This window comes from Mixophyes fleayi, chromosome 10 (genome assembly GCF_038048845.1).
Source record: "Mixophyes fleayi isolate aMixFle1 chromosome 10, aMixFle1.hap1, whole genome shotgun sequence".
In the NCBI taxonomy this organism is placed as follows: Eukaryota; Metazoa; Chordata; class Amphibia; order Anura; family Limnodynastidae; genus Mixophyes; species Mixophyes fleayi.
Genome location: NC_134411.1, coordinates 39590217 through 39603693, shown reverse-complemented (window position 1 = coordinate 39603693; position 13477 = coordinate 39590217). Strand labels below are relative to the sequence as shown.

Sequence of the window (13477 nt, the reverse complement as noted above, 5' to 3'; positions counted from 1 at the left end):
TTTTTTGGAATCCAAGATTTTCTGAACACTGTACCTCTGAGGCTTGCCTGAAGACTGGGCTTGAGCTGGATAAAGAACTGGTTTTAACAGAGAACAATGAAATGTGTTTGGAATTCTTAATGAGCCCGGAATTTTTAACCTAAATGCAACAGAGTTCACCTGCTTGATGATGGAAAACGGCCCGATGAATTTAGGGCCCAACTTCTTGCAGGGTTGCTTCAGCCTGATATTTTTTGTAGAAAGCCAGACTTTCTGGCCAACCTTAAGAGAGCAGATGGTACGGTGTCGGTCCGAACTTTTTTTTGCAACAAGTGAGGCTTGCACTTTGTTCCAGATAACTCTGAGATCCCTGGCAGTGGAACGGATCTCCTGGATACCAACGGACTGGAGAGAATACAAAGAGTTCGATCTGGGGTGAAAACCATAATTGCAAAAAAACGGAGAGGTTTTGGTGGAGGAGTGACAGGAGTTGTTACAGGCAAATTCCGCCCAGGGCAACAAGGAGGACCAGTTGTCATGGAACTCCGACGTGTAGCATCGCAAGAACTTCTCCAAACACTGGTTAACCCTTTCCGTCTGCCCATTTGACTGAGGGTGGTATGCTGATGACAAACTAATCTTGATTCCCAGGAGGGTACAGAATGATCTCCAGAACTGCGCAATGAACTGAGAACCCGATCGGAGACGATGTCTGTAGGGAGTCCATGGAGGCGAAAAATGTGTTGAATTAACAGGACGGCCAAATCTCGAGCAGTAGGAAGCCTGGCTAGTGGAATGAAATGCGCCATCTTGCTAAACCGGTCTACCACGACCCAAATGGTATTGTGTCCTGCAGAGGGTGGTAGATCAACTATAAAGTCCATGGATAGATGTGTCCAAGGTTTAGCAGGAGCGGCTAACGGAACTAACTGCCCTACCGGGCGAGTCCTGGGAACCTTGTTCCTGGCACAAACTTCACAGGACAGGACGTGACTTTTGACGTCGGCAGACAGAGATGGCCACCATACGGTACGGGAAAGTATCTCTAGTGTTTTGTAGATGCCAGGATGTCCAGCAGTCCGACTGTTGTGTGCTTCAGCAAGAACTGTCTTCCTTAAATGAACTGGGACGAACAACCGTCCTACCGGAGTGTTGTCAGGAGCCAACTTCTGAAACCTTTGTAAGGTACAGCTCAGATCTTGAGTTAATCCGGCATGGACCATGGATACAGGAACAATAGGCTCTGGGTTAGTGACTGGGGCATGATGTGCCAGAAAACTTCTAGACAGGGCGTCCACTTGAATATTTTTAGAACCAGGACGATAAGTGATAATAAAGTTAAATCGGGTGAAGAACAGTGACCACCGAGCCTGACGGGGGTTTAGACGTTTAGCTGACTGAATATACTGCAGATTCTTATGATCCGTTATAACGGAGATCTGGTGTGCAGCGCCTTCCAACCAGTGTCGCCATTCCTCAAAGGCCCATTTAATTACTAGCAATTCTCGATTTCCCACATCATAATTGGTCTCCGCTGAGGAGAATTGGCGGGAAAAAAAGGCACATGGATGCAAGCGGTGAGTCTGAGGATCCTTTTGTGACAAAATAGCTCCAGCACCGACGTCAGAAGCATCTACCTCGAGAATAAATGGTACCTTTGGGTCCGGGTGTCTGAGGACCTGAGCGGACACAAAAGCTTCCTTTAAGGTTTTAAATGCATTTATTGCTTGCCGTGACCAAACAGCCGGATCACCCATTTTGCGAGTCAAGGAAACGATAGGAGCCACGATGTCAGCAAAACCGACAATAAATCTCCTGTAATAATTGGCGAATCCTAGGAATCTCTGGACCGCCTTGAGGTTATTGGGTTGTACCCAATCCAGGATTGCCTGGACCTTGGTGGGGTCCATGGAGAAACCCTCTGAAGAGATTATATAGCTAAGAAAGGATACCTTCTTAACCTCAAACTCACATTTTTCGAGTTTCGCGTAGAGATGATGTTCTCGTAGTTTCTGTAGGACTTGTCTGACATGACTCCGATGTGCCGGCAATGAATTGGAATATATGAGAATGTCATCTAAGTAGACAACAACAAAGTGTCCCAGGAACTCACGTAACACCTCATTAATCAAATCCTGGAACACAGCAGGAGCGTTACTAAGGCCAAACGGCATGACCAAGTATTCGTAGTGGCCCGAGAGCGTGTTGAACGCCGTCTTCCACTCATCACCTGCTCTAATGCGTATGAGGTTATAAGCACCACGAAGGTCGATTTTTGTGAAGACTGTTGCTCTTCTTAATTGATCAAAGAGTACAGAGATGAGAGGAAGCGGATAGGTGTTTTTAACCGTAATCATATTCAGTCCCCGATAATCGATACATGGTCTGAGTCCACCGTCCTTCTTGGACACAAAGAAGCACCCAGCCCCTACTGGAGACTTAGATGGCCTGATGAAGCCTTTCTCCAGATTTTCATCAATGTACTCCTGCATGGATTTGGTCTCTGGACCGGAGAGAGAATACAAACGTCCCTTGGGTAGTTTAGTACCTGGAATTAACTCGATGGCACAGTCGAACTCCCGGTGCGGTGGTAGAATATCAGCAGCCTTTTTAGAGAAGACATCCCAGAAGTCATGATACTGGGAGGGAAGCTGCTCTGGAATGGACCGAACCACACGTAGAGGTAATGTCAAACAGGACTGTGAACAATGAGAGCTCCACTGGATAATCTCTCCTTTTGCCCAATCTATGACAGGGTTATAACAGGATAGCCAAGGATGACCTAGAATCAAAGGCACTGATGGGCATTCAATGAGACGAAAGACTATAGATTCGGAGTGGAGAGCCCCAATCCTCAATTGTAGTAGCGGGGTCTCCCAGGTAACTTTACCGCCTGGCAATGGAGCACCATCTAAGCCACATACCGTGATGGCGGACTCGAGTCCAACCCGCGGAATTCCAGCAGAGCGGGCAAACTCGAAGTCCAAGAAGTTATCTGCAGCTCCACTATCAATGAAGGCCGCCAGACCCACAGAACAAGCACTGAACGTGAGCTGTGCAGGAACCAATACCGCATTTTTTGGGGAGACAATTTGTAGACCTAAGTGAACTCTCCCCTCGTTCCCTAGGCATGCTCGTTTCCCGACTTCTTTGGGCAAGAACGGGAGAAGTGGCCTCTTGCGCCACAATATAAACATAAGCCTTGTGACCGTCTCCTGTCTCTTTCCTCAGAGGAAAGACGGTATGCTCCCAATTGCATTGGTTCCTCACCATCCTGGGAGATAGGAACGAAGGCGGATGGAGGTGATGACGTTTCATTTTCAGTTTTCCGCTCTTTATATCTCCTGTCAATTTTAATGGAGAGGTGCATCAGATCCTCCAGAGAGCTAGGAGACGGGTATTGCACCAGCGAATCTTTAATCTGTTCGGATAGGCCGACACGGAACTGACTACGTAAGGCAGGGTCGTTCCATCCACTGTCAGGTGACCATCTACGGAATTCCGCGCAGTATTCTTCTGCCGACCGTCGGCCTTGTTTCAAGGACCGTAGATGAGCTTCCGCGGAGGCCACTCGATCCGGGTCATCATACAGTAAACCCAATGCCTCAAAGAAGGAGTCTACGGACTGCATGGCCGGACTGGTCTGTGGCAAAGAAAATGCCCAGGACTGGGGGTCACCCTGTAGAAGGGAAATAATAATCCCAACTCGTTGCTGCTCTGAACCGGAGGAGCGGGGTCTCATCCAAAAATAGAGCTTGCAGCTCTCCCTGAAGTTCCGAAACAAGGTTCTATTTCCGGAGAACCGATCCGGTAAATTCATTTTGGGCTCACAGATGGGATCTGGAGGAGATTGTGAAGCTTTTGTGGCTTCTTCTTGAACAGACATACGCTCAGCCAATCCCTGCATCATCTGATACAAAGACTCAACATGGCCTGCTAGGGTTTGTGCCGGAGACAATGTGGATCTACTTGCATCCATCCTAATCTTGTCTCCGTGAGTGGGCCGGTTATAATGTTAGGAACTCTTCCAGCCGGCACAACACAACCCGGAGTCTACTCTGTCAGTCAGGTGTTCACTGGAGCCCCTGATGGTGGGGACAGACTGGGCTGCAGACTGACAGAGGGTCGTGAAGTGTGTACCGGCTGGGGAGAACCCAGGCAAGAAGAGTCAGGTCCACGTAGAGGTCAAAAGGCCGGCAGCAGGTATCAGTATCGATGAACAAGCTGAGGTCAGAGGTCACAGGCAGAGAAGCGGAACGGGTAAACGAGCCAAGGATCAGGGTCACAGGAAACACAAGCGAAGTCCAATACAAAGCCAAGGGTCAAACACGGGTAGTCAAAATGTAGATAACAGGATACAGGAACTGGAACAAGCAGGTCAGCAGACTGGAGCACAGAAGCTATAACCGGCAATGAGGCAGCAGACCTCATTGCCTTAAATACAGACACAGACCAATCAGCAGTTGAACACACTCCTGCAGGCTAATTTACTAGTATCCAGCAGGGCCAATCAGGGCTTGCCTCTGACCTACACAGTTGCAGGCTAATGCCTGTTAATAAGCCTAATAGAATCAGCCCACAGGCCGCCTGCTATGCGCATGCGCCCGGCTACCAGCACCGCCGGGACGCAGCGCTAATGTACTAGCGTCTGGCCGTTGCCCTGGTGACGGCCGGACAGGAAGAGGAAATGACGTCCCGGTCGTCAAGGTGACGGCCGGGACGCTGGGGCGCATGAGAAGCGAGCCGCGGCAGCTGTGAGTACCGCCGCGGCTCGTGACAGCTATTAAGTGCTGAGCACCTCTGCTGTAGAGAAGGATCCATGCAATATGAAGAATGATTTGTCATGCAGTGTGGCTACCATTCAAAACATAGAACAACTCTTGGTGCTAGGTATCCATATGCCCACAGTACTGTACACTCCCAAATGTGTGGATGTCATCTGGGGAAGCATATGACAAATGAGCAAATTCTTCAGAGGTTCATAGTGCTCGATGCATTTTCAACAATCAAACATTTTTTCAGTGACTGTTCAATATGCCAAAGAAAATGTATTAAACCTTTGTTCGAAAAACGTATTATTCCTCAATTGATTGTAGATGTTCCCTTTGAATAAATAGCCATGGATCTTGAAAAATCATCTAAAGGGCATATATTATAATAGCTTTATACTATGCCACTTATCCAGAAGCAGTAGCCTTCATAAATATGGCATTTAAAATGGTTGCTAAAGACTTAATCCTTATGTCATCACACCTAGGAATACTTCAAGAGACTTTGATGTACCAAGGGACCACATTCATATCTAGACTTATAGAGGAGTTTTGTCGGCTTTAGGGGAAAAACAGTGCACGCCATCAATGTATTGTCCTCAAATTGATGGACTAGCAGAACAGATTAAACACATACTGGACACATATGTTTAGAAAAGTGACACAAAAAGAGCGAGACTGGGACACACTTTTGCCCTATTTGCAATTTGAAAGCTCCCACAGGATTTAGTTCTTTTGAGTTGTTGTATGGGAGACATTTGTGAGACATGACAGATATGCTGAAGGAGCTGTAGGAGCAGCAAACTGTTCTTTTAAACCAAAGGAGCAAGCACTAGCCATTAAGAGAACAATCATGATTCACAATGTATTTTCCACTCTTCTGGAACATATCAATCTTATTCAACATGATGTTATTACTACTTGGGGGTGGGAAGATTAATACAGAAACTGTACATGGCACTTGAAGCAAGAACAAATAAATACAATAATACCAATGAAATGTTAGAGCTAGATATAATTAAATCCAATTGTGATGGTTCCAAAAGCAGATGGCACCATTAGGGTCTGCAATGATTTCAAGCACAGAATATCTGGATTTGATGCCTACCAAATGCCAAGGGTTGATGAATTAATTAATAATTTAGCTACTGGTTATTATCGGACATTAGATTTAGGCTACTCTAAGGCTCCTTTAACATCATTAGTTAAGGCAAATACAGCATTTTTTCATCCTTTTGACCTGTTCCATTATAACATTCTTTACATTTATTTCAAACTTTCATAAATCGATTTCTGAAGCCCAATGTTGCCTATGAGGCAGTTTACTTGGAGGATTGTGCGGTATGCTAAGTGGCCTGGGAGTCCCATTTGCCCTGAGTAGAGACTGTTTTGCATTATTTAAAGATAGTCAGGCTTAACACAAATTCCACAGAGTTTGTGATTGCCAAGAAAATAATGAAATAATAGTATTTATGTAATCATCAATGTCAGCTTAAAACTAGAGATGAGCACACTCGGATTTTGTGAATCAGAGCCCACCCGAACCTTTCCGATCTGAGTCGGATCCGAGACAGATCCGGGTATTGGCGCCAAATGAAAACTTGAAACCGAGGCTCTGAGTCATAATCCCGCTGTCGGATGTTGCGATACTCGGATCCTATAAATTCTCCGCTAGTCGCCATCTTCACTCGGGCATTGATCAGGGTAGAGGGAGGGTGTGTTAGGTGGTCCTCTGTTCTGGTAGATCTCGTGCTGTGCTGTTTAGTTCTGTGCTGTGCTGTGCTGTGTTCTACAGTATCAGTCCAGTGGTGCTGTGTGCTGTGCTCTGTCAATTTTGAGTTCAGTGGTGCTGCTGGGTCCTGTGTGCTGTGTCCTGTTCAGTCCAGTGGTCCTGTGTCCCGTGCTCTGTGCTTCTAAGGGCATAGTTATTTCCCCAATATTCCCAAGTGTTTAAAAAATTTAAAAAAAGTTAATAAAAAAAAAATACAAAAAATTTTTTTTAAAAAAATTTAATTACAACAAAATTTGCAAAACCAATCCTGCAATATTACCAAGTTCACACATTCTGCAGTATCTTGTGCTACATATAATGGAGAGCAAAAATTTGGAGGATAAAGTAGGGAAAGATCAAGACCCACTTCCTCCTAATGCTGAAGCTGCTGCCACTAGTCATGACATAGACGATGAAATGCCATCAACGTCGTCTTCCAAGCCCGATGCCCAATCTCCTAGTACAGGGCATGTAAAATCCAAAAAGCCCAAGTTCTTAAAAAAAAAGCAAAAAGAGAAACTTAAAATCATCTGAGGAAAACCGTAAAGTTGGCAATATGCCATTTACGACATGTAGTGGCAAGGAACGGCTTAGGCCCTGGTCTGTGTTCATGACTAGTGGTCCATCTTCACCCAAGGATCTTAGCCCTCCTCCTCCCCCCTACAAAAAATTGAAGAGAGTTATGCTGTCAGCAACAAAACAGCAAACAACTCTGCCTTCTAAAGAGAAATTATCACAAATCCCCAAGGCGAGTCCAAGGGTGTTGGTGGTTGTCAAGCCTGACCTTCCCATCACTGTACGGGAAGAGGTGGCTCGGGAGGAGGCTATTGATGATGTAGCTGGCGCTGTGGAGGAACTTGATGATGAGGATGGTGATGTGGTTATTGTAAATGAGGCACCAGGGGGGGAAACAGCTGATGTCCATGGGATGAAAAAGCCCATCGTCATGCCTGGTCAGAAGACCAAAAAATGCACCTCTTCGGTCTGGAGTTATTTTTATCCAAATCCGGACAACCAATGTATGGCCATATGTAGCTTATGTAAAGCTCAAATAAGCAGGGGTAAGGATCTTGCCCACCTAGGGACATCCTCCCTTATACGTCACCTGAATAACCTTCATAGTTCAGTGGTTAGTTCAGGAACTGGGGCTAGGAACGTCATTGGTACAGGGACACCTAAATCCCATGGTCCAGTTGGATACACACCAGCAACACCCTCCTCATCAACTTCCTCCACGATCTCCATCAGATTGAGTCCTGCAGCCCAAGTCAGCAGCCAGACTGAGTCCTCTCCAATACGGGATTCATCCGAGGAATCCTGCAGCGGTACGCCTACTACTGCCACTGCTGCTGTTGCTGCTGTTAGTCGGTCATCTTCCCAGAGGGGAAGTCGTAAGACCGCTAAGTCTTTCACAAAACAATTGACCGTCCAACAGTCGTTTGCCATGACCACAAAATACGATAGTAGTCACCCTATTGCAAAGCGTATAACTGCGGCTGTAACTGCAATGTTGGTGTTAGACGTGCGCCCAATGTCCGCCATCAGTGGAGTGGGATTTAGAGGGTTGATGGAGGTATTGTGTCCCCGGTACCAAATCCTGTCGAGATTCCACTTCACTAGGCAGGCGATACCAAAAATGTACAGAGAAGTACGATCAAGTGTCCTCAGTGCTCTGAAAAATGCGGTTGTACCCACTGTCCACTTAACCACGGACATGTGGACAAGTGGTTCTGGGCAAACGAAGGACTATATGACTGTGACAGCCCACTGAGTAGATGCATCGCCTTCCACAGCAACAGCAACAGCTGCATCAGTAGCAGCATCTACAAAATGGCTGCTCGTGCAAAGGCAGGCAACATTGTGTATTACAGGCTTTAATAAGAGGCACAATGCTGACAACATATTAGAGAAACTGAGGGAAATTATCTCCCAGTGGCTTACCCCACTTAGACTCTCATGGGGATTTGTGGTGTCAGACAATGCCAGTAACATTGTGCGGGCATTAAATATGGGCAATTTCCAACACGTCCCATGTTTTGCACACACCATTAATTTGGTGGTGCAGCATTACCTCAAGAGTGACAGGGGTGTGCAGGAGATGCTTGCGGTGGCGCGCAAAATTGCTGGACACTTTCGGCATTCAGCCAGTGCCTACCGCAGACTAGAGGCACATCAAAAAACCATGAACCTGCCCTGCCATCACCTCAAACAAGAGGTTGTGACGCACTGGAACTCCACCCTCTATATGCTGCAGAGGATGGAGGAGCAGCAAAAGGCCATTCAGGCCTACACAGCCACCTACGACATAGGCAAAGGAGTGGGGATGCGCCTGAGTCAAGCGCAGTGGAGACTGATTTCCGTGTTGTGCAAGGTTCTCCTGCCGTTTGAACTTGCCACACGAGAAATCAGTTCCGACACTGCCAGCTTGAGTCAGGTCATTCCCCTGATCAGGCTGTTGCAGAAGCAGCTGGAGAAAGTGAGGGAGGAGCTGGTAAACCATTGCGATTACACCAAGCATGTAGCTCTTGTGGATGTAGCCCTTCGTACGCTTTGCCAGGATCCGAGGGTGGTCACTCTTTTAAAGTCAGAGGAATACATTCTGGCCACCGTGCTCGATCCTCGGTTTAAAGCGTATGTTGTGTCTCTGTTTCCGGCGGACACAAGTCTACAGCGGTGCAAAGACCTGCTGGTCAGGAGATTGTCCTCTGAAGAGGATCGTGATATGCCAACAGCTCCACCCTCATTTTCTTCCACATCTATGACTGCGAGGAAAAAGCTCAGTTTTCCTAAAAGAGCCGCTGGCGGGGATGCTGATAACATCTGGTCCGGACTGAAGGACCTGCCAACCATTGTAGACATGTCTACTGTCGCTGCATTGGATGCTGTCACAATTGAAAAAATGGTGGAGGATTATTTTGCTGACACCATCCAAATAGACATGTCAGACAGTCCATATTGTTACTAGCAGGAAAAAAAAGGCAGTTTGGAAGCCCCTGTACAAACTGGCTCTATTTTACCTGAGTTGTCCCCCCTCCAGTGTGTACTCGGAAAGAGTTTTTAGTGCAGCGGGGAACCTGGTCAGTGAGCGGCGAAGGAGGTTGCTTCCTCACAACGTTGAAAAAATGATGTTTATAAAAATGAATAATCAATTCCTCAATGAAGTACAGCACTGCCCTCCAGATAGTACAGAGGGACCTGTGGTTGTGGAGTCCAGCGGGGACGAATTGATAATGTGTGAGGAGGAGGAAGTTCACACTGTAGGGGGAGAGGAATCAGAGGTTGAGGATGAGGACGACATCTTTCCTCAGTAGAGCCTGTTTAGTTTGTACAGGGAGAGATGAATTGTTGTTTTGGTGTGGGGGCCCAAACAAACCATTCATTTCAGCCACAGTTGTTTGGTAGGCCCTGTCGCTGAAATGATTGGTTTGTTAAAGTGTGCATGTCCTATTTCAACAACATAAGGGTGGGTGGGAGGGCCCAAGGACAATTCCATCTTGCAACTATTTTTTTGGCATTATGTGATCATTCAACAGTCGTTTGCCATGTTCAAAAAATGAAATCAAAAGTTAAATGCCCTGTCATTATTTAAAACAAGAGGGTTTGACGTGCTAGAATTAGTGTAGTGTTAATATGTTATAAACACTACACTTGGAACTTGGAGGAGGTATTGTGGCCCAGGTACACAGTCCAGAATTTTTTTTGGGGAAATTCAGAGCCGTGGAGGGTTTTTTATTAATTATATTATGGTGACCACTCCTCTACGCAGGTCAGATACATTTATTGGTGCGAATCATACAAGTTCAGGGTTTTTAAATTATATTGTGGTGACCACTCCTCTACGCAGTCCAGGTACATTTTTTGGTGCGATTAAGACCAGTTGATGGTTTTCAAATGGTTTTCATATTATATTGTGGTGACCCACTCCTCTACGCAGTCCAGATACATTTATTGGTGCGAATCATACAAGTTTAGGGTTTTTAAATTATATTGTGGTGGCCCACTCCTCTACGCAGTCCAGGTACATTTTTTGGTGCGATAAGACCAGTTGATGGTTTTCTTATTATATTGTGGTGACCCACTCCTCTATGCAGTCCAGATACATTTATTGGTGCGAATCATACAAGTTCAGGGTTTTTAAATTATATTGTGGTGACCCACTCCTCTACGCAGTCCAGGTACATTTTTTGGTGCGATAAGACCAGTTGATGGTTTTCATATTATATTGTGGTGACCCACTCCTCTACGCAGTCCAGATACATTTATTGGTGCGAATCATACAAGTTCAGGGTTTTTAAATTATATTGTGGTGACCACTCCTCTACGCAGTCCAGGTACATTTTTTGGTGCGATTAAGACCAGTTGATGGTTTTCTTATTATATTGTGGGGACCACTCCACTACGCAGTCCAGAAAGATACCTCGTTGCAACGTTTTGGACTAATAACTATATTGTGAGGTGTTCAGAATACACTGTAAATTAGTGGAAATGATTGTTATTGAATGTTATTGAGGTTAATAATAGCGTAGGAGTGAAAATAAGCCCAAAAACTTGATTTTTGAACTTTTTATGCTTTTTTCAAAAAAAATCCGAATCCAAAACCTTAAATCCGAACCAAAACCTTTCGGCAGGTGTTTTGCAAAACAAATCCGAACCCAAAACATCGCGGAAATCCGAATCCAAAACACAAAACACGAGACACCAAAAGTCGCCGGTGCACATCCCTACTTAAAACACAGATAAACAAACTAGAAGTGAATAAGCTGTGGCCCAGGTCATCTGTACTGCCTTTATTACATATTTAATGATACAGAACTGAAAAAAATCTGTTTTTAACCATAAACTGCTTTCCTGGGTGTCACACCCAAGAGAGATGCTACCTGCTGGTATTTGCGCTGCTGAAACTGGAGGCACTGAGTTTAACGTGTCCCTGATCTTCACCAAAGAACCCCTGCAAGGAGGTATGGATTTGACTGCTAGGGATGCGCAGGTCGCGGTTCTCCAGTACAGCTGCCAGGACAGTGTTTGGGATGTTCAACACTGGACAAGCTGAACAAGTGGCGGATCCAGGGGGGGGGCGATCGGGGCATTCGCCCCCCCTAGCAGCAATAAGCTAGGTCCCAGCCGCCGATCAAAATGGGAGGGGCGGGGCTAAGTGTGATCAGGGGCGGGGCTAAATGTGGGCCAGCCAATCAGAGTGGTCCTAGCCGACGATCACAACGGGAGGGGGCGGGGCCAATCGCGGGCGGAAGGCGGGGTTTAACGCGAGCCAGCCAAGCAGAGCAAAGGAGGGGCGTGATTATGCAAAATCGCCCCCCCTAAACATAAAGTCTAGATCCGCCCCTGAGCTGAACGACACTACAGAGATGGCAGCAACGGGGAGCTAGGATAAGAATTACTTTTGTATCACATGTGAAATAAAAATGGATAAATGGCTTTGATTCAGCACAGCTGTGGATCAAGTGTGACACAGCACAATTCATACAGGAATTCACATTTTTATGTATGCAAACACTAATGTAATTAAAGCATTAACATATAACATATGAAATAAAGCTCATTTCCATCTGGAGCCCACAAAGAAAATAATATGTTTGGATCCTTTACATAAAGTTATTCACTAAAGCAAAGAGTGAATGTAGATAGACTGCTCCAGAGAACTGCATTATTATTTTGTAAATAGCAATGTTTCAGGCATGAATGTATAATAAAACTACTGGCACCTTCAACAAGAGAGTTACTCTATGAGACTGCTGTTGGAATCACTTTTAAAGTCACCTAACAAATGATGTTTTTTTTTGTTGTAGTACAACATAGAAGACATTTAGGGCTTTATTATTTGCATTTATTTATATCTCAGATTTTCTACTATAGCCTTTTGAAAAATCTGAATATACAGTATATCTGATATGATACATTTTCTACATGCTGTAAATTGCATATTACATTACCAAATGAATTAATATAGTAAAAAATATTCAGCCTCTAATTCCTAGGGGAAGTCAGCAGAATCTTATATCTGATGCAACCAAGTGACGTAACTGAGGCAACCTTCTGCCAAATGTAATTAAAATAAGTATACAAGATGCTGTGATCACATCAGTTTCTTGATCTGTACTTTATAATCATATGAGGGAAGATAAAGGATAGAAATCTAATAAAACATAGAACAAGTTGTCTGAGATGGTTTTAGATTAACACACAAGTAACCAAACACATATAACCACACACATACACTGTGTTAAATGAAAGGGAACTTTAAATGGGAGTAGTGGGTCAATATATCTGCAGTGATAGCAATGTCTAAAATCTCTTTCAGTTACAGATAAAAAACCTATTGCTCTCGGTTTCACTTGTTATTTCAGTGCAGACAAATAATGAAGACGCTTGTGTATTTAATAGAAGGGCATGGAATGCGCACAGAAGGATTGTTATGACTGTGGGTTTGGTGACTATGGAGTGGCAGATAATTTATAGGAGAGTCCGCTTCCTATCAGAATATGGATAATAACAAAGCAGCGCTCAAACCATAGATGTGGGTATCAGTGTGTCTGATGTGGAAAACTTGAATGATGTTAAGGCTAAATGATTAAATAAAATTGGTAATATATTTGTCTGCAATGTCTACTGAATCCCTATCAGGTGACAGACAGAGATATGAGCTCAGTACAGCCCACTGCTGCACCGATACAAATCTGATCAGCAGCAATCAAAATAAAAAAAAACAATACAAATAAAACAATAAGCAAAATTGATAATATCTCAGAAGTAAAAATTCAAATCGACAGTTCAAAATGCAACAAGAATGTGTGTACAGCCAATTGCTATTTTATGTCCATTCAACACCAGTATATGGTCCTCTGTTTTAATTCCAATGCCAAATGCCGTCAAATGTTGGACAGAGAAAATGTAATCCAAATACTTGCGTGTGTGGTGCATGACAGTCTCAATAGCTCTCCTT

The 13477-nt window shown here is 44.8% G+C and overlaps 1 long non-coding RNA gene across 1 annotated transcript; it reads left to right on the top strand.

Moving 5' to 3' along the window:
• Window positions 1–12887: 12887 nt before the first annotated feature.
• LOC142104051 (uncharacterized) lies at window positions 12888–13132 on the top strand. Its single transcript, XR_012679504.1, has 2 exons — window positions 12888–12946; window positions 13014–13132. It is a non-coding gene; the product is annotated as an uncharacterized LOC142104051 (long non-coding RNA).
• Window positions 13133–13477: the final 345 nt, after the last annotated feature.